This window comes from Macaca thibetana, chromosome 11 (assembly GCF_024542745.1).
Source record: "Macaca thibetana thibetana isolate TM-01 chromosome 11, ASM2454274v1, whole genome shotgun sequence".
Taxonomy (NCBI): Eukaryota; Metazoa; Chordata; class Mammalia; order Primates; family Cercopithecidae; genus Macaca; species Macaca thibetana.
Window position 1 is genome coordinate 58,434,422 of NC_065588.1, and position 26,502 is coordinate 58,460,923.

Genomic DNA, 26,502 nt, shown 5'->3' on the forward strand with positions numbered 1-26,502 from the left:
AGGAACTTAAGCATCCACATACTTTGGTAAGCAAGGGGAGTCCTGGAGTCAGTGCCCCACAGATACCAAGAGACGACTGTATGCAATAAAATGTTTTTTAAAAAAGTCCCTAGACACACAAAAAGGATGGGAAAAAACAAAATACCAAGACTTTCACTTCATTTAATTACTTAAAAATGCTATGCAAAAAGGTACAACAATACAATGTTCCCAGGAAAGAAATGCATGTTCCTCTCACCCACTTTTTCAGCCAAGAGTACATTTTAAGTCTTAGTTTTTAAAAGAAATGAAAATAGGCCATGTTATACATGATAGTCATAAAATTCTCAGGAAAAAAAAAATTAGATGACCCCCAAACTCCTCACATAGCCTTCTCCCTCATACTCCCCATTTGCTGACCTGACAGCTCATCACTGCCTTGCTCCTTTGCAACATCTGCCCCAGATGATGTCTGCATATTTTCCAAAACAGGGTAACAGTTTCTGCCCTTGCAACAAGTGACCCACTAAAAAATTCTAGACCCCCTCACTGGATTTTAGACGTCACTTCAGGGAAAATGCAAAATAAGAAATGCAGACCCAGAATTACCAAGGTGCAAGTACAAAAGCATTCATCCACTGGTTTGTAATAATATCCAAGTTCCATAAATATAACATTTGGTGTGGTAAATTCTATGCACCTTACACTAGTTCCCTATTTTATTTATTCTGAATCTGTCCAAAAATAACAAATGTTTTCCTATTCATGGAGCACTCCATGAAAACCACTGAGTAAGGGCAGTAAAATAAGTTCTTCATTCCTAATAAATCATTATAATTTATGTTGCACTTGTCCCATTGGAGAGGATAATAAGAGGCTGATGTGCGTAACATATTTCCTCAAAAAAAATTTTCACTGGGTTCTTACTTGCTCTGGACAAGAATTGTAAAACAGAAACTTGATGGTTGAGAGCAGAGCATTAAGCAATGTTGAGAGAGATCAGTTGCCAAATGGAGCTTAGAATAGGACTTTTAAAGATAACTTGGATGAAATTAATGTTACATCACCTCAATATCAATGCTGCCTTTGTCATAAATATGCCTGAGAATACTGCTAAGAACTCAGGGTAAAGAAGAGAGATGGCTCTTCTAACTGTTGCATGAACAATCCTGAGATGCATATACACTTGCACAATCAACTTACAAGCTCCACCATTGTCACCAAAGCAGATACCCGATCAAATTCAGTACTTCTCAACCTGCAGCATGCATACGATTCACCTGGAGAACAGACACATGAGCACTACCCCCAGAGATTCTGATTCAGTAGCTTGAGGTGAGGCCCAAGCCTTTGCATATCCAAAAATTTCCTAGGTGATGCAGATGCTGCAAATCTGTGGACCACATTTTGAGTGGCATTCCTCCGGTCGATTTTTCTGATTCCTTTTACAACTCAGGTTTGCTTCTAGATGTGCATTTTAATTAAGAATGCTGTGGGAGAACACACTGGGGGATTTGACATATACTATACCACTCTGAGCCCTGCATAAATAAACATCTATGATGTTTAGATTGCTAAACTCTCCAAAAAGTGAAATAGCCAGGGTCCAACGTAAGACAGTCTGACTCCAAACACCATGTTCTTTTCATTACACTACAGTTGTTATTAAAGTCAACAACTAGATAAGATTACTTGGGGAGAAAGAGAGGACCCAAAAGGGGCTGAGCTCAGAACCTTTGGGAATACCAATTGTTATGGGTGGAATTTTGTCCCATCTCCCAAAAAAGAATATATTGAAGTTCTAAATCCCAATACCTCAGAATCTGACCTTATTTGGAAACAGAATATGGACAGAGGTGATCAAGGTAAAATGAGATTATTAGTATGAGCTCTAATCCAATATGACTTATTTCCTCATAGAAAGAGGAAATTTGGACATAAAGACAGACACATGCAAACCAGAAGACACACGGGAAGAAGACATGCAACTAGAATCCCAGAAACCTCAAGTATTGCTAGAGCTAAAAGAGCCAAGGAAGCATTCTCCTTCAGAGCCTTCAGGGAGAGCATAGCTGTGCAACACCTTGATTTTGAACTTCTGGCCTCCAGAACTGTGTGACAACGCATTTCTGTTATTTCAGTTACCCCACATCTGGTACTTCATGACAGCAGCCCTAGAAGGCTAACATTAATATTTACAGGAACACATCACACACCGGGTCCTATTATGGGGAGGGGAGGGGGGGAGGGGGGAGGGATTGCATTGGGAGTTATACCTGATATAAATGACTGGTTGATGGGTGCTGACGAGTTGATGGGTGCAGCACACCAACATGGCACAAGTATACATATGTAACAAACCTGTACATTATGCACATGTACCCTAGAACTTAAAGTATAATAATAAAAATAAATAAATAATATTTACAGGAACAAAACAAGGTACCTACGAAGGACACTAAGAGGCCATCTTTAAAGGAAGAGAAGTGCTATACCATAGGACCAAAGAGAGAAGAGGTCAAACTAAATTTAAAGAGAGACATGTAAAAATTTCACAGAAACTTCCTACACAATTATTGTCTTTCTAAAATGACCTTTCCGATCAAACGAACAACTTCAACAGGCCATGTGATAAGGAAATCTCAAAATATTTTTGAGTACTTGAGCTGTGAGCAAGAAGGACTAATAATAAACACTTATATGTCTAACAAGACCCTATTATTTAGAACGTTTTTATCATTTATCCTCAAAACAATCTGATAAGGTAGGCAGTATCTACATTGTTCATATCAGAAACTAAAGTTGAGAAAAAACTAATCTTTGTGTGAAATTATTAAGCCTGCAGGCATTATGTTATTGATTTAACTGTTTTCTTATGTAATATCTACAACCCTCTGAGGAAGGTGTCTTATCCACCTTTCATAGGTCAGAAAACAGAAATGTTATGTAAATTGCTCAAGATCAGAGAGCTTTGAAAAAAAGAAAAAGTTTCAAAGTCACATCTGTTGCCTCCAAAACTCATATTCTTTGCATGGCACTATAACTGGCCCCCTTATGGACTGGTGAACTCCGTGAAAAAAAAAAATTATTAAAGTGAGGAAGGTACTGAAAGTGGATTTATGAAACTATAGCTTTGTCACTTTATAGAAATAGTCAAAAGACATTTCTCTTATCTAGGGCATTGTGCATAAGGTGGCTGAAGAAACCATTCACATAAAGGTAATCAGAGTTTATTGCTGACGAAATAAAATATTTTCCCACAAATATGGCTTTTCTGGTCAGGTGAACAACTTTAACTGGTCATCTAGTTAAAGGCAGAATTTGAAGTAACTATCTGAATTGCATGTATACCTAGTTATTCCTCTCCTCAATAAAGAGTAAAAAATTATAAAGACATAAATCGTAAGTACATTACAATATAGAATCTAAGTGCTTTTATTAACATCATGCTTTCATGCTATGCTCAAGATTAAATAAAGCTTTATGCTTTAATAAAGATTTCTCACAACCCTAGAAGATTTTTTTCAAACATTATCCTACTTCATTTTAAGGCAAATTTTCATTCAGATGTAAATTATGAAAGAAGATTTCAATATTACTTAAAATACAAAAATACTGAATAGCAAATGATGTAACATTCTTTTTATTATTAAATGTTTATTTTCAGAAACCCAGAGCTACAAAGGATCTCCGAGAGGCATTTAATTTATCCATGTGGTCTTAATACTGTATATTAATGTATTTTTAATAATAATCAGGATGGAACGTCTCTAAGAGGGCTGCATCCATTGTGGCATCTCCTTCATATCTGAAGGGAATCCTCAAGGCAGAAGACATCCCTTCAAGGGGAGTCTACCCACTCCCAAGCTCTCTTATCCCTACAACAAAAAGCACCTAAATATGCAACTCTGCCCAGTGTCTAGCTCAATCCTGATCTCGTGGAGGAACATTGTAAACAGTTCTAGGCCAAAATTAGGGTCAGACAGAATCAGCATAAGTCTTCTTGGCTGCTAATCCAGTTCAAGTGCTTGCATCCCAATTCTGACCACCTAGATTTAGTCCTAGGTTCTGCATTCAAGTCTTTTTGTGTGTGTGTAACATGCGTAATGCAAGTATGTCTCAAAAACTGAGACCTTGCCTTCATCTGGCCAGTGTCCCTGCTGGAATAGAGCCTTACCCTGAATTCGGTTCTAGTAGCTGAAATCTTACTATTAGTTGAATGGTTTCTCTGCTCTTACCAGTCTACATATCTACCTGGAATCCTAAGTACTTGCATGATAATACTTTACCTTGCCTATCAAAACACTTATAACTCCATGATGAGCCTATATTTTGTCTGTTACTATACATCTTTATAATGTGCCCTCCATATCATTAACTGTATTGAACCACACATATCATCTCAATGCCTGTCTCATTCCAGTGGAGTAGCCTTTAAGCATAATCTATCCAGCCAAGGTTAATTGTGCTACATCCAGGCCAATCTTGAACACAACCTATATGGTGAACACTTCTTAGATCTGCCCTAATGCAGGACTGTCAGCACCTTGTCTTTGCTCCCCTTCTGTGGGGTTCTCATCATCAGAATTTCATAATTTCTAAAGATCTCAATAGTTTTATAAAATAAAAATTATATCTTCAAAAAAAGGGGATAGAGATGTCAGCCACAGATAACAAGGACAAAAGTAACATTTATAAGTAGTTATTTTTCATTCCTAAAACAGAAATGTAAAATATGTCATTTTAATTAACAATATTTTAATATATGTATTAAACCCTGCTGTATTTAAGAATAATATTTTCATTTAATTAGAATTATTATGGTAACTGAATCTCAAGTATTAATTACATATATCTTTAAATTTTACTTGGTATTCTGTTTGCTTCAAGTAATTTTGGAATATATCATATATTAAGCATCTTGCAAGGAATCTAAGATCTTCAAAGGAAAGAATTATATCTTGCATATAATACATGACAGTTTCATCCTATATCAAATCCATAAATCCCTACACATTGATTAAAACTACATGCTTGGGCATTTTATGGAGATTTGTAAAAGCTTTGCTGGCATTAGATTGAAGGCTGTATTAACAATTATGATAACTACTTTGGAAAAATAAAACAAACAAGGGAAAGCACAGAAAAGTTACAAGTGGCACTTGTTCTAACACTCTAAAGCAAATATAATCCCCTTCAATTCACAAAACTATTAATTACTCTCAAGGCTTGCAAGTGTTCTACACAGTTTGCAAACCTTTTTCCATCTTTGCAGTGCATACTTTCAGACAGAGAGGTATTTGAGAACCCACTAACGGTATGATCCTAAGGTATTATTGGGCAGTGGATGTTTAAAAAAAAAAAGTATTTTTTAAGATACCAGGAAAACTCCAATTCCAAAATCTCCTCTATTCCTCATGTATTTCCTGTTGTTTGAATTGCCCAAAGCTTTTTAGTTCAAGTTCTTAATACTAGTAAAATCGGCAATAATCTAAGTGTTTTAACATTTGAAACTTCTATCATAGTTATACTACTCAGAGTAACAAAAAGTCTATAATTACAAATAAAGCGGTGAGAAGAAAGGGATCACAAGGATGCTAAGAATCTGAGTCTGGGAAAAGGGGCTATCAAAAGGGAGCAAAGGGCAAGATTCTGGGGATAAAACAAGACCAAGTGTGGACGTTTCCCACAAGTAAGGAAAACCTGCGTAACCTGAGTTCTGGCTTACACCAGACAGGCGTCAGCGTGGCACAGACCAAGAGAACCAGAACTAATAAACATGAGGATGGCAAGTGATTTTCAACTCAGGCTCCTTCTCTTTTTATCCGGCTCCACGGTTTGCTTCCTACTTGCTGTTAAATCAACAGTCCTAGGCAGACTTAGTCACGTACCAAACAACTTGGAGGCCAACCGGTTTTGGAAAAGTTCATGAGAACTAGACTCCATCTTTATCTTTCTGCCTTTTTAGCTACTGCTATCCAAATGCTGGTTGAACGGCTGAACTTAAAATCTCTCCCAGATACAATGGAAAGAGAAGGCAATCAATCAATCTCCTGCAAGCTTCTAAACCATGTGAGAACAGAATAAGACTCAGGATGATCAGGCTGATTTCTGCTTCCCATAAAATTTGGCAGAGAAGCATCTCCATCTGTGTTCCTTGGGCCCTTGGAAAATCACTGTGCCTGACATTTTAAGGCCCTGGATATCAGAGACAACATTCCCTTTGCAGGGAAGAACAGACTGAATCATCGATTAGATATAGCAATAGCTTTCTTTAGGGAGAAATCTAACTAGCTTATCTGACAGACATCTGAGGCACAGATACTCTTTACTTAATGTAGACACAGTCTAGGTCATACAGAGAAATAAATAAGAATGTACTTCCAAAGAAATATAAATCCCTACAAATTAAATTGATTTCATTCATGCTCCAATTGCCCGGTTCATTTCCAACGTTTTTTTATGCTGATAACTTCCCTCCCAAGTTCTCTGTTCATGACTGGGCTCACACATTCTCTTAATCTGTTAATTATCTGTATTAGTTATTCATCAAATACTATATGCTTTTGGTTGGAACCTGACCAAGAATTTTTTTTTTTAAGTTTCATGCTCTCCTAGGAATAACTTATAAGATGAAAATTCAGATTTCATCACACAATGCACATAGTGACCTCCGTGGGGGGAGATGTTACCAGTAAAATGAAGCTGCTTTCTGTTACAGCAAAGTGCTGTGGATTCTGAAATTTGAAGCCAAAAATAAAATATTCACAAACAACAAAAACATTTATGATTAAAGATGTTACGCATTCAAAATTATGCTCCACGAACTTTTGCTATGTCTTCTATTAAAAAACAGTAGCCTAATGCTAAAGTGTCAGATACTAACCTGAAGCTATTTTAAAAGTTCCTGTTTTAAAAAATTGAGAAATGCTATATGTAGAGAATCTAATGTTTTTTTTTTTTCCTCTCTCCTTACCAAAATCAATCAAATTACAATGGCTACCCAGAACAGTATGAGAGAAGCCTTATCATTCACAACATATATATAACAAACAGCAAGGAGGCTCCCCTAACCAGTATTGCATGCAGAGTGTCAACAAAAGACAGGAAAGAATACAAACTGCCTGCTGTAAGAAAGAACAGAGCAAGAGATCTGAGAGCTAACGGAGAACTTAAGAATGAGAACTGTGATCCAAAAGAAATTCTGAGAGAAAATAAAATGAATGGTGAAATCGGAAAGGAGGAAAATTACCTAGAGAAATAAGAGGCCCCAGACAGACAGCGATACAAAGGTCGAAGTAGCCCATGGCCATAACGATGGATTCAGAAAGCAATAATGCTATAATTTGCTCTTTAAAAACTAGGACTGGATCCAAAAGATTAAAGTATGTTTCTGATACTATTTGACCCCAAAATTCAACCTGCTCCCGTGTTTGCTGTATATCAGAGCTAGAAAAATGAGTCAAGATAAGTCAGTTCTTGCACTGATTTATTGCCATCCAATTAGGAAGCTCTTGGCTCACTGATCAGAAACAAAGATTAAAGGAAAAAAAGACACTATAAAAGCTAAAACTTCTGCAATCTTCTATCTCAACTGACTACACAAAAAGATATGCAGTACCTAATTTAGTATGAGTTATAAATCACTGCAAGTGCTAAAGAAAAAAAAAACCAGATGTTAACATTTAAACATGTTTCTTCTGGATTTGGGCGTATTATTATGTCACCGATAAAAATATTTTTAAATGAAGCTTTAAATGCCCTGATTTTTGCTGTCTACACAGAATATATCTAATATAAAACCACACTTAATAAATATTTATACGAATATAAAATACTCTACAGATTTCAGTAAATATGGTTGCTATAATAGTTATTTGGCATACTTCTTTCTAACTCCCTATGCCTTACTGAATCAGCAAACACATTGTTCAGGGTCCGTAGATGAATAACTAACACTATGTGATGGAAGGATTTGTCTTAGTCTAATGGTTATTTGACAGATTACTTCTCTGTTCATTAGGGGGTGTTACTATTTCAACATACTATTTGTAAAACCTTTTAAAACATTATTTGCAAAAGTTTAAAGTCTACCTTTATTTTTTATTATTATTTTTTATCTTTTATTTTAAGTTGGAGGGTACATGTGCAAGTTGTTACATAGGTAAACCTGTGTCATGGGGTTTGTTGTACAGATTAAAGTATACCTTTATTTTTTATTCATTAAGTTAACACCCATAGAAAATGTGCATAGGAAAACGAATATCATCTTAAAACAAGGAAAGTAAAATAGTAATAATAATAATTAGGTCAGGAACTGAAGCATCAACAAGTGTACTGATGTATTAATAAGTAATGAACATTCTCTCATCAAGAGATTTTGATGTCTATTCAGCACCTAACTGATAGCAAGATCTGTGAGACAGAAATAAGGTAGAAAGGGAGGAAGGAAGAGCAAACAAAGGAAGGTTAAGTCACAGAAAGCCTGGAGTTTAGGCCCTCATTGATAAACTGTATGATATTTGGCAAGTGACAACCTCTATAAACCTCAGTTTTCTCTTAATATATGAGCTCAACTTATGTCCCAGGATCATCATAATGATTCAATTAGATGGTGTAGGTAATATTGTTTTACAAATGATAAAGCTCTATATAATACAAATTTATTACTTCTGCTAATATTTAGATGAACAGAGGAAACAACCTCAGAAATAATGAAGAATAAATTTGGTTACATGCCAGGTTTATTTGATCACAGAGTACTGTTAAGGTTTACTAATTTAATTTCCAATGTAGCTTTTCAAACTTATTTATCCAAAGTGTTAGTTTGCATTTTTTAAAATACCTATTAAACCAAAAACCTAACCATGTAATTAATAAATCATTTTCTTTCCTTGAGGTATACATAGCCAAAGATATAAAAGAACTGTCATTTTACTACCTAAGAGAGATTTTTTAAATATTAAGCATAACATTTTGTGCCTACCTCAGTCTACCTGCCTTCAAGAATAATATAGTTCCAGATTCCCTGAAATGCCAGAATGCAGCCAAATGGAGGTTAAAAAGGAGAATATGCATGCTGAAAGTTCCTAAATAGAACCTCTTCACAAGTTCTAGATGCGTAGGTCTCCAAAATATCACAAGAGAAACAAAAAACATAACCACATAAATTCCTGCTTTAAAGGAAAAAAAAGTGTTATGATAAAGTGATCTCTGAAGCAAATCTTTTCAAATAATTTTTTGTGATCATCCTAAAATGATTAGAGATTGCTTCTAATCCGGAATTAATCTTTCAGATATCTGAGTTGAATAGTTTTGGTAAGAGCAGACACAAGACAGTAATATTTGTATTAGTCTGTTTTCACACTACTATAAAGAAATGCCCGAGACTGAGTGATTTATGAAGGAAGGAGGTTTAATTGACTTACAGTTCAGCATGGCTGGGGAGGCCTCAGGAAACTTACAATCATGGCGGAAGGTGAAGAGGAAGCAAGGCACCTTCCTCACAAGGCATCAGGGAGGAGATGTACCAAGCAAAGTGGGAAGAGCCTCCTATAAAACTATCAGATCTCGTGAGAACTCACTACTACTAGAACAGCATGGAGAAAACTGCCCCCATGATTCAATTACCTCCACCTGGTCTCTCCTTTGACATGTGGGGATTATTGGGATCCTGGGGATTTTAATTCAAGATGAGATTTGAGTGGGAACACAAAGCCTAACCATATCAATACTCATGGAATACTGGAAATTAAAATCCTCACTTAGCAGCTCATTTTTTTCCTGATTATATTTCCCCAATTTTCAAATCTTCATTTGTCAGCACTTACTCTATTTACTGTTCAACCTTTTATCATAATGTTATTATATCAAATTCATTACTACTTTGCCCTGCTAGTGTCATTGTATTATTACACATAAGCCTTATGATAAGTAAGCTTAATGTGAAAATTGTTAATAGATTAATAAAATGGAGAAACAAATGATTCTGCATAACCCAAGGCCTACACTTTGCTATTACAATTGAGTTTTGCATAGCAAACAACAGCATGACCAGCAGTGTGGATTTCAGCTTAGTACTGCATATATATTGGACACAGACAGACCAAAGGAGAGGAATATGTCATCCAAAGATTAAACAATTTAGACAAAATGTCTGTAGACAGAGCCACATTAAGAGGCAGACAACCCATGTAGCCGCTCATATTGCTAAGAAGCTATCAGTAGAAATACTAAGATGGAGAAAATTATATTAAACAATGTCCTCTTAAGGAGGAGACATATGAAAGAATACTTTGATAAGTCTCATTAGGTGAATTGAAGTACAACCTCCAGTGGATATGTCAAAGTCACAAAGGTAATATGTCTTCTAGGGAGGTGAGTATGGATTTATCGAATGAGCTATACGTCCTGGCAAGCTGCCCCAGAACCTCTCCTCCACTCTCTCCACCCTCCATAGCACTCCTCTAAATGGACATTGAATAAAGAAATAATGAGAATTTTCTCAAAGAGGCACCATGATCCTACCAGGACAGCCAGACATCGCCTAACATGATCCTATTTTCATATGAGATGATGCATTCTGGCAGCACTGTGGCTTGGAAGGGAGACACCTAAACTCACAGAGAAACATTAACAGACAATTGGAATTACTCAGGCAAGAAGTACCTAGCACCTGAATTCAACTATCGTCAGTGGGAACAGAAAGAAAGCAGATGAATCCATGAGTTTGGATGAGGTTGTAAAAGAAACAAGCACATATTGGGGAGAGCAATTAAAACATTTTCAGTTGAATAATGAGCAAAGAATCCAAACTACACTGAGTTCAGGATGAAGCAGGAGAATATTAAAAGCCCTTTTTTCATAAAGATTGACAATAAAGGGATGTTTTAAATTATCTTAAATGTCATAAACAATCTTGCCACAAAGTCAACATATACAGGAAAAACAGAAGGCTACAAAAACCGAGTTTTCAATATGAAGTCAACTTACATATAATGTATTATATTATGTACATATATTATTAAGTCCATTAAGAGACATATTAGAAACAAGAGAATATGTAAGAATCTTACCAAGGAATTGCAGAACAAAGGCCGACTCTCTGACCTGAGCACATCAGCAGAATTGACATGGTACCGCAGGGAAGTGTTGCTACCAATTGTCTATAAAAGAAAGTGGCTTTGAAAAATTTGCAAACTGCCACTTGAATATCCAAAATGATAACTCAGCTAAACATGAAAATGTATAGATTCACAAGCGTAAATCCAGACTAATGTTGACTAGAGCAATTGCCCTGTGCTGGCTCATTTGGGTGTAGAGTAAAATTCCCGAAGTTATCTATCCCCCTGTACCTGCAAGATAGCCCATTCTTTTGAAAAGAGAATTTTGAGATGCTTTTATTGTTACCACTACTAAAGGGCAAAGTAAAGGCCTGAGACCATGCCCTCCGACCTTCCAAGGGTCACAGATTCTGAAAATTGTAATTGCCTCTCTCACCAAGATGTCAAACATAAAAAAGAATTAAAAGTTTATTACAGCCGGGCGCGGTGGCTCACGCCTGTAATCCCAGCACTTTGGGAGGCTGAGGCAGGTGGATCACGAGGTCAGGAGATCAAGACCATCCTGGCTAACACGGTGAAACCCTGTCTCTACTAAAAAATACAAAAAAAAAAAAAAAAAAATTAGCCAGGAGTGGTGGCGGGCGCCTGTAGTCCCAGCTACTCGGGAGGCTGAGGCAGGAGAATGGCGTGAACCCGGGAGGCGGAGCTTGCAGTGAGCTGAGATCGCGCCACTGCACTTCAATCTGGGTAACAGGGAGACACCGTCTCAAAAAAAAAAAAAAAAAAAAAAAAAAGCAGAATTGAATCCCTTCCAGTCACTCAGTCTTGAAGAGTTCTCCAGGATTTCCAAAATGCCAACATTTCCCACTCTGAAAGTTTACTCTCTCCAAGGTAACAGACCTTAACAGCATCCTTAGTGTTGCTAAATTATACCAGAGGAAAAAAAATTCTTTTTTGCTAAATCAGCTTTTGGTGTTGCAGTAATATTTTAGCTCTGTGCTTCCTGACAGCTAGGAGTCTAATTACCACTCTCCCATTCATCCATTCAGCAATCTTTGACTATCTTCAACCCAGTGAGGCATACAGATTGGTCCTTACTCCTCCTCCTCCTGCCTGCTTCATACAAAAGGACTTCATTCAGATCCAGAAACAAATTCCCATGTTTTTCATAAAGAATGCCAATCTTATAGCTAATAACCTTGCTTCACAAGTCTACAGTCCATGCTCTATGGTAGGTACTGACAATAGAAAGACGAATCAAACACACTTCCTGCTTATGAGGGGATACAAGGTCAGGTGTGGGAAACAGACATTTAAGCAACCGCTTTTCTACACCATTTTAGGTAAGCTTCCAGTAAGAATAGGAGCAGCAAGAATTGGGATTCCAGGAGAAATTCAAAAATGTACAATTTTTCATTACACAAATACTTCAATTCAATATAATTCATTTACTTAGTGCCAACAGTGAGTTAGGCACTAGGCACACCTGTCGTCTGTCCATGAGGAGAGAGGCAACAGGAACTATGCATACCTGTCACCTGTCCATGAGGAGTAAAGGTGACAGGCACTATGCATAATGGTCACCTGTCCATGAGGAGAGAGGCGATGGGCATTATGCACAACTGTCACCTGTCCATGAGGAGAGAGGCGATGGGCATTATGCACACCTGTCACCTGTCCATGAGGAGAGAGGTGACAGGAACTATGCACAGCTGTCACCAGTCCATGAAGAGAGAGGCGACAGTAACTACACACACCTGTCACCAGTCCATGAGGAGAGAGGCGATAGGCACTATGCACACCTGTCACCAGTCCATGAGGAGAGAGGCGATAGGCACTATGGACACCTGTCACCTGTCCATGAGGAGAGAGGCGATAGGCACTATGGACACCTGTCACCTGTCCATGAGGAGAGAGGCGACAGTAACTATGCACACCTGTCACCTGTCCATGAGGAGAGAGGCGACAGTAACTATGCACACCTGTCACCTGTCCATGAGGAGAGAGGCGACAGTAACTATGCACACCTGTCACCTGTCCATGAGGAGAGAGGCGACAGTAACTATGCACACCTGTCACCTGTCCATGAGGAGAAAGGCGATAGGCACTATGCATAATGGTCACCTGTCCATGAGGAGAGAGGCGATAGGCACTATGGACACCTGTCACCTGTCCATGAGGAGAGAGGCGACAGTAACTACACACACCTGTCACCAGTCCATGAGGAGAGAAGCGATAGGCACTATGCACACCTGTCACCTGTCCATGAGGAGAGAGGCGATAGGCACTATGGACACCTGTCACCTGTCCATGAGGAGACAGGCGATAAGCACTATGGACACCTGTCACCTGTCCATGAGGAGACAGGCGATAAGCACTATGCACACCTGTCACCTGTCCATGAGGAGACAGGCGATAAGCACTATGGACACCTGTCACCTGTCCATGAGGAGAGAGGCGACAGGCACTATGCATAACTGTCACCTGTCCATGAGGAGAGAGGCAATAGGCACTATGGACACCTGTCACCTGTCCATGAGGAAAGAGGCGACAGGCACTATGCATAACTGTCACCTGTCCATGAGGAGAGAGGCGACAGGTATGCATAGTGCCTGATTCACTGGGGGCACTAAGTAAATGGATTACATTGAATTGAAGTATCCATGTAAGGAAAATTGTACATTGAACTTAAAGAAACTTGCAAATAAGTTTATAAATAATTTACACCAGGAGTCAGCAAATGTTTTCTAAAAAGGGCCAGATAGTAAATATTTTATGCTTTGTAGTCCAGATGGTCTCTGTTGCAACTACTAACTCTGCCTTTGTAGTATGAAAGCACTCATAGACAATACATAAACTAGTAAACATGCTATATTTCCATAAAACTTTAATTGCAAAAGCAGGCAGTAGGCTATAAGTGACCCATAGCCATAGTTTTCCACTCCAACTTTAATTATAAAAATTGAGATGACTCAAACATTTTCATGGATACCTCTGACATCTACCAATGTCTCTTCTCATTTTACCTTCTCCTCCTTGTGTGTGTGTGTGTGTGTGTGTGTGAGAGAGAGAGAGAGAGAGAGAGAGAGAGAGAGAGAGAGAGAGAGAGAGACTCTTACTCCGTTTCCCAGGGGCTGGAATGCAGTGGCATGATCACAGCTCACTGCAGTCTCAATCCCTCAGGCTCAAGTGATCCTCCAGCCTCAGCCTCCCAAGCAGCTAGGACTACAGGTGCACACCACCATGCCCAGCTAATTTTTTTGTTGTACAGATGGAGTCTCACTATGTTCCCCAGGCTGGTCTCGAACTCCTGGGACCTCAGGTGATCTGCCTGCCTTGGCCTCCCAAAGTGCTGGAATTACAAGCATGAGCCACTGCACTGCACTCAGCCAACCCTCTTCTCTTTCTGAGAAGACTACCTTATCCTTTGTGCTCTAAGCAATTGGTAATTAGACGCTTCTATATATTAGTATTTTATTTTGAAACAATCCTCTGCTTGCTCACCTTCGCTCTGTTTTCCTAGCACCTGGCCGTCAAGAAGAAGCAAGTAGGTCCTCAGTATTGGCAATTTATACCACTGATTCCATTAAAATGATGAAAGCTGCTCTACCTAAATTCTAATTATTCTAGAACTTTGGGGTCTGAGCCAGAGCATAAATGCAAAAGTAGAATCTGAGAGATTCTTAGATTTGTGGAGATATTAGCCACAAATGAAGACTGTATCCAAGTACTGATATTTATTGTTTGCTAAATAAAGAGTACAAGTTTAAAAATCAGTAGGTCATTTTTTTAAAAGTTAGTTAGTTATTTATTTGAACCTTTACTGAGAAGTCAGTTAATTCTGACCTTTTCATAAATTAAATTAAACTAGCACTGGCTAAAAGGTGATGGGAAGAAAAGGTGAAAAGGTTAGTGGGTTGTTGTCATTTTTATTGCACAGAAATTTCTGAATTGAGCATTCAGCCAAAATATTGCAAAGATTCAAAATTTAATTTCCTGGGACAGGCAAGCCAATTTTTAATGGTACCACAAAGACTTCCAAAATGAGAGTTAATTTAATTCATTGTCATCCAAACCAAAATTGTAAAAGTATATAAAAAAGCAATCAGTACATTTTCTCCAAGTAATAATTTTCCTTTCTCCAAGTTTCATGTATATTACTACAACCCAGAGTAATATTTTCTCAGTAGTATATTTTTACTTGTTTGGTTAGCATAAGATGCTGCTCTAAATACATATATTTAATATTCTGGTATGTTTTTTAAAACAGTCTTATTTCCTTTCATTGTGACTTTGAAACAGTACCTATATACATATGAAAAATGAAAAGACCCTAAATACAGAAACTAACAAAGAGAGTATGTAAAATTGTTATATGAATATAATAAATGCTGTTTTATTAACTTTGAAATAAAATCAACCATTAATAAATTGAAAATTTTATAACTTAAGCCATTTAATGTAATTCTATTTGAAATATGTATTGTTTACTAAAAACTTATTTTAGCCAAAAATAACACAAAGCTTCTAGAATGCCAACAAAATGTGTTTTAATAACCCAATTCATCAGAAAAATGTTGAGGAGGACTCTCTACCCCTTTTCACGCCTTTACAATTTGAGGAGCTGCACAACATAGTGGAATGAAATTCCCTATTTCAAACCTCGTTCTATTGCTTAGCAGCTGAATGTCTGGGCAAGTTATTTAACCTGGCTCTGAGTTTCATGAAATGGAAATAGTATTAGAACCTATCTCACAGGCTTGAAGTGCCACTTACATGAGATAATATTTGTAATCCACTATAAACAGAGCTTAATACATAGAAAATGTTGAATAAATGTCAGCCATTAGTAATATGTTCATTTTTCTTCATTAAATGTGATTTTATTTACTACAATTTGTCCTCAGAAATGACAAACAAAGACTAGAGGCTATAGCTACAGAGAAAGGAGAATTGGGGTCAAGTAGTTCAGACAGGAGAAACACCCTAGAGCTCAACTCAGCATACATGATACAGCTATGTACTTCCAGTGACTAACAGTGGATGCTGCTGCAGGCAAGATACCAAAGCAATGTTTTGTGTCAGCAGCATTAAGCAGATCAGAAATCAGAAAAATTATATACAGTAACAGATTCTATGGTTAGCAACTGTAACTTAAATACAGAAAGCCTGTCTATGTGTGTACAAATTCAAACATGGACATGATGCTGAAAAGTTTTTACTTAGTCTTTTCAGCCCTTTTCACCGTTAATGCCTTAGATGCAATGGAAAGACTTGCCCATTGTATTTCTGCAAAGCAACATTTCAAAATTAAGGTTCCAGGACACTGAAGTCTAAGTCTAACATCATACACAATCTCAGAGTTCACCTCAATATCTTCAGCCTGAAGAAAATGGATAAAAAGTACATGATACTTTAAGCTTTAGTGAACTGTAACTTATTTTTAAAAAGAAGGGGAAGGTATATTTTAATGTGAATTACATTTTAAAGCAAAAGCAATATAATGGTACTTCTAGAACCTCATAAACTTTGAATAAAAATGGATCAGTTCATACTTAATGCTTTGTTCCATAAAGCTCTTCCAGATACTTGAAATGGTAAAGCTGCTACTTTACATAAAACAATATGCTCTTCTATAAAGCTGTGTTCTAAATATATAACGCTTGGGTACATTTCATGGCATTTTAAAATGCATTGTTTTCTGGACTTGCATGTATTGGTGATTTCAGGGATAGAGAATTATAAAACAGTGTCACAATTTAAAGTATGTGAACATTATGATTTCGTCACAGAATCTTATTTTTAAAACAGTATTTTATTTATCTTCTAAATAAGATTAAAGAACAGAAATTAGTCTCATACCTTTAGTAGGTTTTTCTAGATCACTATTGCTATAGACAATGTTTGTATCTCTCCAAAAATTCATGTGTTAAATTCTAATGGTCAATGTGATAGTATTAGGAGGTGGGGCCTTTGGGGGTGATTAAGTCATGAGAGTGGAGTCCTCATGGATGGTATCAATGCCCTTATAAAAGAGGCCTCAGAGAACTCCCTCCCCACTTCCACCGTGTGAGACTCCAGGAAGCAGTCCCCCACAATATACTGAACCTGCCAGCACCTTGATCTTGGACTTCTCAGCCTTCAGAACTGTGAGAAATAAATTTCTGTCCTTTATAAACCACACGGTTATTTGTATTTTGTTATAAAAGCCCAAACAAAGATAACTATAGCAGTCAATATTTAGCCCATATATTTCAGAATAATAAAAAATAAATCTCTGAAGTAGAAAAGAACCTCTCCATGTGATATTTTCACATACCATTTAGTCAACTTATTACAAGGATAAGTATAAATATTTCTACATTGTCTCCACTGGTATTAATTTTGACCTTCAGCAGCAGAATTAAACTTTGATCAATCATGATTATGTGTTATGCAGGTCACAATTACTATTGTGCCACCATTTCGATGACAAACTAGAAAGATTGAAAAAAACAGAAATGATTTTAGATGACTGTACCTAAATAATTTTTAATAATAAAAATCAACAGTCAACTAAAGATATATTAGATATCTGGTTATATTTTAGATGGCATTTTTCAAAGTTCAGGTTATAACCTATTAATAAATCCCCAGAATCAACATAGGGGGGGGGGGGGGGGGGGGGGGGGGGGGGGGGGGGGGGGGGGGGGGGGGGGGGGGGGGGGGGGGGGGGGGGGGGGGGGGGGGGGGGGGGGGGGGGGGGGGGGGGGGGGGGGGGGGGGGGGGGGGGGGGGGGGGGGGGGGGGGGGGGGGGGGGGGGGGGGGGGGGGGGGGGGGGGGGGGGGGGGGGGGGGGGGGGGGGGGGGGGGGGGGGGGGGGGGGGGGGGGGGGGGGGGGGGGGGGGGGGGGGGGGGGGGGGGGGGGGGGGGGGGGGGGGGGGGGGGGGGGGGGGGGGGGGGGGGGGGGGGGGGGGGGGGGGGGGGGGGGGGGGGGGGGGGGGGGGGGGGGGGGGGGGGGGGGGGGGGGGGGGGGGGGGGGGGGGGGGGGGGGGGGGGGGGGGGGGGGGGGGGGGGGGGGGGGGGGGGGGGGGGGGGGGGGGGGGGGGGGGGGGGGGGGGGGGGGGGGGGGGGGGGGGGGGGGGGGGGGGGGGGGGGGGGGGGGGGGGGGGGGGGGGGGGGGGGGGGGGGGGGGGGGGGGGGGGGGGGGGGGGGGGGGGGGGGGGGGGGGGGGGGGGGGGGGGGGGGGGGGGGGGGGGGGGGGGGGGGGGGGGGGGGGGGGGGGGGGGGGGGGGGGGGGGGGGGGGGGGGGGGGGGGGGGGGGGGGGGGGGGGGGGGGGGGGGGGGGGGGGGGGGGGGGGGGGGGGGGGGGGGGGGGGGGGGGGGGGGGGGGGGGGGGGGGGGGGGGGGGGGGGGGGGGGGGGGGGGGGGGGGGGGGGGGGGGGGGGGGGGGGGGGGGGGGGGGGGGGGGGGGGGGGGGGGGGGGGGGGGGGGGGGGGGGGGGGGGGGGGGGGGGGGGGGGGGGGGGGGGGGGGGGGGGGGGGGGGGGGGGGGGGGGGGGGGGGGGGGGGGGGGGGGGGGGGGGGGGGGGGGGGGGGGGGGGGGGGGGGGGGGGGGGGGGGGGGGGGGGGGGGGGGGGGGGGGGGGGGGGGGGGGGGGGGGGGGGGGGGGGGGGGGGGGGGGGGGGGGGGGGGGGGGGGGGGGGGGGGGGGGGGGGGGGGGGGGGGGGGGGGGGGGGGGGGGGGGGGGGGGGGGGGGGGGGGGGGGGGGGGGGGGGGGGGGGGGGGGGGGGGGGGGGGGGGGGGGGGGGGGGGGGGGGGGGGGGGGGGGGGGGGGGGGGGGGGGGGGGGGGGGGGGGGGGGGGGGGGGGGGGGGGGGGGGGGGGGGGGGGGGGGGGGGGGGGGGGGGGGGGGGGGGGGGGGGGGGGGGGGGGGGGGGGGGGGGGGGGGGGGGGGGGGGGGGGGGGGGGGGGGGGGGGGGGGGGGGGGGGGGGGGGGGGGGGGGGGGGGGGGGGGGGGGGGGGGGGGGGGGGGGGGGGGGGGGGGGGGGGGGGGGGGGGGGGGGGGGGGGGGGGGGGGGGGGGGGGGGGGGGGGGGGGGGGGGGGGGGGGGGGGGGGGGGGGGGGGGGGGGGGGGGGGGGGGGGGGGGGGGGGGGGGGGGGGGGGGGGGGGGGGGGGGGGGGGGGGGGGGGGGGGGGGGGGGGGGGGGGGGGGGGGGGGGGGGGGGGGGGGGGGGGGGGGGGGGGGGGGGGGGGGGGGGGGGGGGGGGGGGGGGGGGGGGGGGGGGGGGGGGGGGGGGGGGGGGGGGGGGGGGGGGGGGGGGGGGGGGGGGGGGGGGGGGGGGGGGGGGGGGGGGGGGGGGGGGGGGGGGGGGGGGGGGGGGGGGGGGGGGGGGGGGGGGGGGGGGGGGGGGGGGGGGGGGGGGGGGGGGGGGGGGGGGGGGGGGGGGGGGGGGGGGGGGGGGGGGGGGGGGGGGGGGGGGGGGGGGGGGGGGGGGGGGGGGGGGGGGGGGGGGGGGGGGGGGGGGGGGGGGGGGGGGGGGGGGGGGGGGGGGGGGGGGGGGGGGGGGGGGGGGGGGGGGGGGGGGGGGGGGGGGGGGGGGGGGGGGGGGGGGGGGGGGGGGGGGGGGGGGGGGGGGGGGGGGGGGGGGGGGGGGGGGGGGGGGGGGGGGGGGGGGGGGGGGGGGGGGGGGGGGGGGGGGGGGGGGGGGGGGGGGGGGGGGGGGGGGGGGGGGGGGGGGGGGGGGGGGGGGGGGGGGGGGGGGGGGGGGGGGGGGGGGGGGGGGGGGGGGGGGGGGGGGGGGGGGGGGGGGGGGGGGGGGGGGGGGGGGGGGGGGGGGGGGGGGGGGGGGGGGGGGGGGGGGGGGGGGGGGGGGGGGGGGGGGGGGGGGGGGGGGGGGGGGGGGGGGGGGGGGGGGGGGGGGGGGGGGGGGGGGGGGGGGGGGGGGGGGGGGGGGGGGGGGGGGGGGGGGGGGGGGGGGGGGGGGGGGGGGGGGGGGGGGGGGGGGGGGGGGGGGGGGGGGGGGGGGGGGGGGGGGGGGGGGGGGGGGGGGGGGGGGGGGGGGGGGGGGGGGGGGGGGGGGGGGGGGGGGGGGGGGGGGGGGGGGGGGGGGGGGGGGGGGGGGGGGGGGGGGGGGGGGGGGGGGGGGGGGGGGGGGGGGGGGGGGGGGGGGGGGGGGGGGGGGGGGGGGGGGGGGGGGGGGGGGGGGGGGGGGGGGGGGGGGGGGGGGGGGGGGGGGGGGGGGGGGGGGGGGGGGGGGGGGGGGGGGGGGGGGGGGGGGGGGGGGGGGGGGGGGGGGGGGGGGGGGGGGGGGGGGGGGGGGGGGGGGGGGGGGGGGGGGGGGGGGGGGGGGGGGGGGGGGGGGGGGGGGGGGGGGGGGGGGGGGGGGGGGGGGGGGGGGGGGGGGGGGGGGGGGGGGGGGGGGGGGGGGGGGGGGGGGGGGGGGGGGGGGGGGGGGGGGGGGGGGGGGGGGGGGGGGGGGGGGGGGGGGGGGGGGGGGGGGGGGGGGGGGGGGGGGGGGGGGGGGGGGGGGGGGGGGGGGGGGGGGGGGGGGGGGGGGGGGGGGGGGGGGGGGGGGGGGGGGGGGGGGGGGGGGGGGGGGGGGGGGGGGGGGGGGGGGGGGGGGGGGGGGGGGGGGGGGGGGGGGGGGGGGGGGGGGGGGGGGGGGGGGGGGGGGGGGGGGGGGGGGGGGGGGGGGGGGGGGGGGGGGGGGGGGGGGGGGGGGGGGGGGGGGGGGGGGGGGGGGGGGGGGGGGGGGGGGGGGGGGGGGGGGGGGGGGGGGGGGGGGGGGGGGGGGGGGGGGGGGGGGGGGGGGGGGGGGGGGGGGGGGGGGGGGGGGGGGGGGGGGGGGGGGGGGGGGGGGGGGGGGGGGGGGGGGGGGGGGGGGGGGGGGGGGGGGGGGGGGGGGGGGGGGGGGGGGGGGGGGGGGGGGGGGGGGGGGGGGGGGGGGGGGGGGGGGGGGGGGGGGGGGGGGGGGGGGGGGGGGGGGGGGGGGGGGGGGGGGGGGGGGGGGGGGGGGGGGGGGGGGGGGGGGGGGGGGGGGGGGGGGGGGGGGGGGGGGGGGGGGGGGGGGGGGGGGGGGGGGGGGGGGGGGGGGGGGGGGGGGGGGGGGGGGGGGGGGGGGGGGGGGGGGGGGGGGGGGGGGGGGGGGGGGGGGGGGGGGGGGGGGGGGGGGGGGGGGGGGGGGGGGGGGGGGGGGGGGGGGGGGGGGGGGGGGGGGGGGGGGGGGGGGGGGGGGGGGGGGGGGGGGGGGGGGGGGGGGGGGGGGGGGGGGGGGGGGGGGGGGGGGGGGGGGGGGGGGGGTGGGGGGGGGGGGGGGGGGGGGGGGGGGGGGGGGGGGGGGGGGGGGGGGGGGGGGGGGGGGGGGGGGGGGGGGGGGGGGGGGGGGGGGGGGGGGGGGGGGGGGGGGGGGGGGGGGGGGGGGGGGGGGGGGGGGGGGGGGGGGGGGGGGGGGGGGGGGGGGGGGGGGGGGGGGGGGGGGGGGGGGGGGGGGGGGGGGGGGGGGGGGGGGGGGGGGGGGGGGGGGGGGGGGGGGGGGGGGGGGGGGGGGGGGGGGGGGGGGGGGGGGGGGGGGGGGGGGGGGGGGGGGGGGGGGGGGGGGGGGGGGGGGGGGGGGGGGGGGGGGGGGGGGGGGGGGGGGGGGGGGGGGGGGGGGGGGGGGGGGGGGGGGGGGGGGGGGGGGGGGGGGGGGGGGGGGGGGGGGGGGGGGGGGGGGGGGGGGGGGGGGGGGGGGGGGGGGGGGGGGGGGGGGGGGGGGGGGGGGGGGGGGGGGGGGGGGGGGGGGGGGGGGGGGGGGGGGGGGGGGGGGGGGGGGGGGGGGGGGGGGGGGGGGGGGGGGGGGGGGGGGGGGGGGGGGGGGGGGGGGGGGGGGGGGGGGGGGGGGGGGGGGGGGGGGGGGGGGGGGGGGGGGGGGGGGGGGGGGGGGGGGGGGGGGGGGGGGGGGGGGGGGGGGGGGGGGGGGGGGGGGGGGGGGGGGGGGGGGGGGGGGGGGGGGGGGGGGGGGGGGGGGGGGGGGGGGGGGGGGGGGGGGGGGGGGGGGGGGGGGGGGGGGGGGGGGGGGGGGGGGGGGGGGGGGGGGGGGGGGGGGGGGGGGGGGGGGGGGGGGGGGGGGGGGGGGGGGGGGGGGGGGGGGGGGGGGGGGGGGGGGGGGGGGGGGGGGGGGGGGGGGGGGGGGGGGGGGGGGGGGGGGGGGGGGGGGGGGGGGGGGGGGGGGGGGGGGGGGGGGGGGGGGGGGGGGGGGGGGGGGGGGGGGGGGGGGGGGGGGGGGGGGGGGGGGGGGGGGGGGGGGGGGGGGGGGGGGGGGGGGGGGGGGGGGGGGGGGGGGGGGGGGGGGGGGGGGGGGGGGGGGGGGGGGGGGGGGGGGGGGGGGGGGGGGGGGGGGGGGGGGGGGGGGGGGGGGGGGGGGGGGGGGGGGGGGGGGGGGGGGGGGGGGGGGGGGGGGGGGGGGGGGGGGGGGGGGGGGGGGGGGGGGGGGGGGGGGGGGGGGGGGGGGGGGGGGGGGGGGGGGGGGGGGGGGGGGGGGGGGGGGGGGGGGGGGGGGGGGGGGGGGGGGGGGGGGGGGGGGGGGGGGGGGGGGGGGGGGGGGGGGGGGGGGGGGGGGGGGGGGGGGGGGGGGGGGGGGGGGGGGGGGGGGGGGGGGGGGGGGGGGGGGGGGGGGGGGGGGGGGGGGGGGGGGGGGGGGGGGGGGGGGGGGGGGGGGGGGGGGGGGGGGGGGGGGGGGGGGGGGGGGGGGGGGGGGGGGGGGGGGGGGGGGGGGGGGGGGGGGGGGGGGGGGGGGGGGGGGGGGGGGGGGGGGGGGGGGGGGGGGGGGGGGGGGGGGGGGGGGGGGGGGGGGGGGGGGGGGGGGGGGGGGGGGGGGGGGGGGGGGGGGGGGGGGGGGGGGGGGGGGGGGGGGGGGGGGGGGGGGGGGGGGGGGGGGGGGGGGGGGGGGGGGGGGGGGGGGGGGGGGGGGGGGGGGGGGGGGGGGGGGGGGGGGGGGGGGGGGGGGGGGGGGGGGGGGGGGGGGGGGGGGGGGGGGGGGGGGGGGGGGGGGGGGGGGGGGGGGGGGGGGGGGGGGGGGGGGGGGGGGGGGGGGGGGGGGGGGGGGGGGGGGGGGGGGGGGGGGGGGGGGGGGGGGGGGGGGGGGGGGGGGGGGGGGGGGGGGGGGGGGGGGGGGGGGGGGGGGGGGGGGGGGGGGGGGGGGGGGGGGGGGGGGGGGGGGGGGGGGGGGGGGGGGGGGGGGGGGGGGGGGGGGGGGGGGGGGGGGGGGGGGGGGGGGGGGGGGGGGGGGGGGGGGGGGGGGGGGGGGGGGGGGGGGGGGGGGGGGGGGGGGGGGGGGGGGGGGGGGGGGGGGGGGGGGGGGGGGGGGGGGGGGGGGGGGGGGGGGGGGGGGGGGGGGGGGGGGGGGGGGGGGGGGGGGGGGGGGGGGGGGGGGGGGGGGGGGGGGGGGGGGGGGGGGGGGGGGGGGGGGGGGGGGGGGGGGGGGGGGGGGGGGGGGGGGGGGGGGGGGGGGGGGGGGGGGGGGGGGGGGGGGGGGGGGGGGGGGGGGGGGGGGGGGGGGGGGGGGGGGGGGGGGGGGGGGGGGGGGGGGGGGGGGGGGGGGGGGGGGGGGGGGGGGGGGGGGGGGGGGGGGGGGGGGGGGGGGGGGGGGGGGGGGGGGGGGGGGGGGGGGGGGGGGGGGGGGGGGGGGGGTTCACAACTTGCAATTTTTTACCAAAATGACAGACTAGAAAAAAATACAAAAGAATAGAGATACTAGAACACATCATATCTATAATAAAAGTATCTTTTCATAAAGCATATTTTTAGTTACATGAGTGTGTGTGTATGTTGGATTACAATTAAAATCCATTTCTTATTATAGGTTACTGTCAAAAACCTTTGAAAGTCAATAGAGAGCTATCATACATAAATGTAAGTACAAAACTAAAATGTGAAATTCTTAACTCTCACTTCTGTGTAGTTCACTTCCCACTCAAAATCAGGATTTCAATATATTCCCATAATATCTAAAGTTCTAACAAATATAGAAAAATTGTTTTCTGCATTAAAGGCCAAATTCATTCCTGATATTATGACTCATGTTTTTGGAAAATGGAAATTATACTTTTCTTTTTTTATTGCTCTATCTCCTATAATGCTTTTATTATGAAGGGGGTGGTGAATATTTGAAATTCAGTAGGACAAAGCAACCCACACAATCGCTTGCTACATCACCAGACATTTAAAACACTCCCTTCTTCAATTCAGCAAAATGCTATTATAGTAACCAATATTTCCTCTAATTTTTGAAAGTATGAATGGAATATTGTTACATAAAAACAACTAACCACAATATTTAGCATAGAAAATTTCAACTCATCTTGACAACCACCAGTGTGGCATATAATAATAATTAAATTTAAATTAGTAGTAGTAGTGTTTGCACATGGTCTAACCAGTCAGTGATAGTGTATTGGTGGAAGAAATTGTTCTAGAACTTGCAGGCACCTGGAGGCCTGAGGTCCATGGGCTCCCCCACCAACCCCACTTCCCACACAACATGCCCACTCTTCTGGTGTCTGCATTTTGCAGAGTTAAGGCAACCCCTGGACACTTGGGTCTGCTCTGACTCAATCTTAACACCTAGGAATGAGCAAGTCCTTCCTCAAAGATATCCCAAAAACAGGGAGATAACCTACGTTTTGACCACAAAAATGAAAATCAAAAACCGCTTCAGACACACCAACCACTGCATTCACTAAGAGGAGAAATGGTTGCTGCCTACATCAAGCATAACAACAACAACAAAAAAACAAAAAGATGGGGGCCCACGGGTGCTTCTAATCTGTCGTTTGGATAAAGTTAGCTGGTATTTTGTTTAAAGTTTTTCTATCTATGCTCTTGAGAGAGAAAGGCCTGTAGATTTAGGTCTCTTACGCTGTCCTTTTCTAAGTTTGGTGTCAAGAGTGTACGTACCTCTCATTGCTATTCCCTGGAAATGTTTTTGGTGGAATACTGAAATTATTTGTTCCTTGAAGGTTGGGATGAACTTACCCATAACACCATCTGAGGCTAGTGTTTAATTTGTGGGAAGATTTTTATTAACTGATTTAATTTCTTCAATGCTCATAAAATGTTTCAAGTTTTCTATTTCTTCTTGAATTTTGGTTGGAGGTGATTTTCAAAAAATTTCCCCTTTTGTTTAAGTTCTCAAATTTATTACCATGAAATTATTCACCGTATGTTTCTGATCTTGTTAATATCTCAGTTTTGTCCCTTCTTTTAATTCTTAGTATTTTTTCTTGCTTGTTTTTTTTCTCTTCTTCTTCTGATCCATCTTGCAAGATGTTATGTTAGTCTTCTAAAGAAACCAAATTTTGATTTTGATGATCCATCTCCTGTGTTTTCTTTTTAATTATGATCATATGAGGGTTTATGCCTACTATATTATGTTGTGCTTTCTATTTTTCTCTTATTTTCTATACTGCTTGTTTTTCTTATTTTTTGCTTTATTTCAAATTATTAAATTACTTTGTCATTCAATTTACTCAGTTTGTAAATTATATACTCTGTCTCTTTTCCTTGAGTTCCTTTTCTGTGAAATTTTACTATGCATACTTAAGAAGGTAAAGTCTAAAATTAATCAGTATCATTACCTTCCTTTCAAAAAACATAGGAATTTAGGCCACTTTAACTCCTTAATACTTCACACTCAATTATATGTGATTGTCATATATTTAAGTTCTGTCACTTTAACCACACTAATTAGACATTGTTGTTATTGGTTCATGTGGTGGGTATCAGTTCAGCTGTAACCACCGGTTTCTGATTTTCTTCGCTCACCATTCCCTCTGGCATTCAGATCTCACTTAAGGAATCACTTTTGAGATCATTATTTATAATTTCCTTTAATGAAGGATCAGCCAATGGCAAGCTCTCTCTTTAATTGTCTGAAAATATCTTCATTTTGCTCTCATTCAAATAAATAAATAAATAAATAAAACTGATTTGCTGAATATAACATTGAAGCTAGACAATTGTTTTCTTTTAATAATTTAAGATATTATTCCACTGTCTCCTGGCTTCCATTCTTGCTATTGAGAAGTCAACTATGCCTGTCATTCCTTTGTAAGAAGTCTGTCTTTACTGTGGAGCTGATTATAAGATCATCTCACTCCCACGATGATGGGCCTTTAGTGAGATTTCCTTTTGTTCACTTGGGATTTCTTGGGTTTTCCTAACCTAAGGAGTAGAATATTTCATCAATTTTGGAAATTCCCACTCTTCTAAATTTGCTTCTCCCTCATTCTCTCTCTCCTCCCACGATTCTGATTAGATAGATATTAGACTTTTTTTTTTTTTTTTTTTTTTGAGACGGAGTCTCGCCCTCTCGCCCAGGCTGGAATGCAGTGGTGCGATCTTGGCTCACTGCAACCTCCGCCTCCCAGGTTCAAGCGATTCTCCTGCCCCGTGCCTCCCATTATAGGCACGGGCCACTACTCCCAGCTAATTTTTGTATTTTTA

At 51.0% G+C, this 26,502-nt stretch overlaps 1 protein-coding gene and 1 pseudogene across 2 annotated transcripts in view; both read right to left on the bottom strand.

Annotated features, from left to right (window-relative positions):
- LOC126931623 (uncharacterized) overlaps positions 1-15,317 on the bottom strand; it is a 39,131-nt pseudogene extending 23,814 nt beyond the window's left edge.
- Positions 1-26,502, bottom strand: part of TAFA2 (TAFA chemokine like family member 2) — a 502,254-nt gene that overhangs the window by 337,954 nt on the left and 137,798 nt on the right. The gene's annotated exons all lie outside the window — the stretch shown is intronic.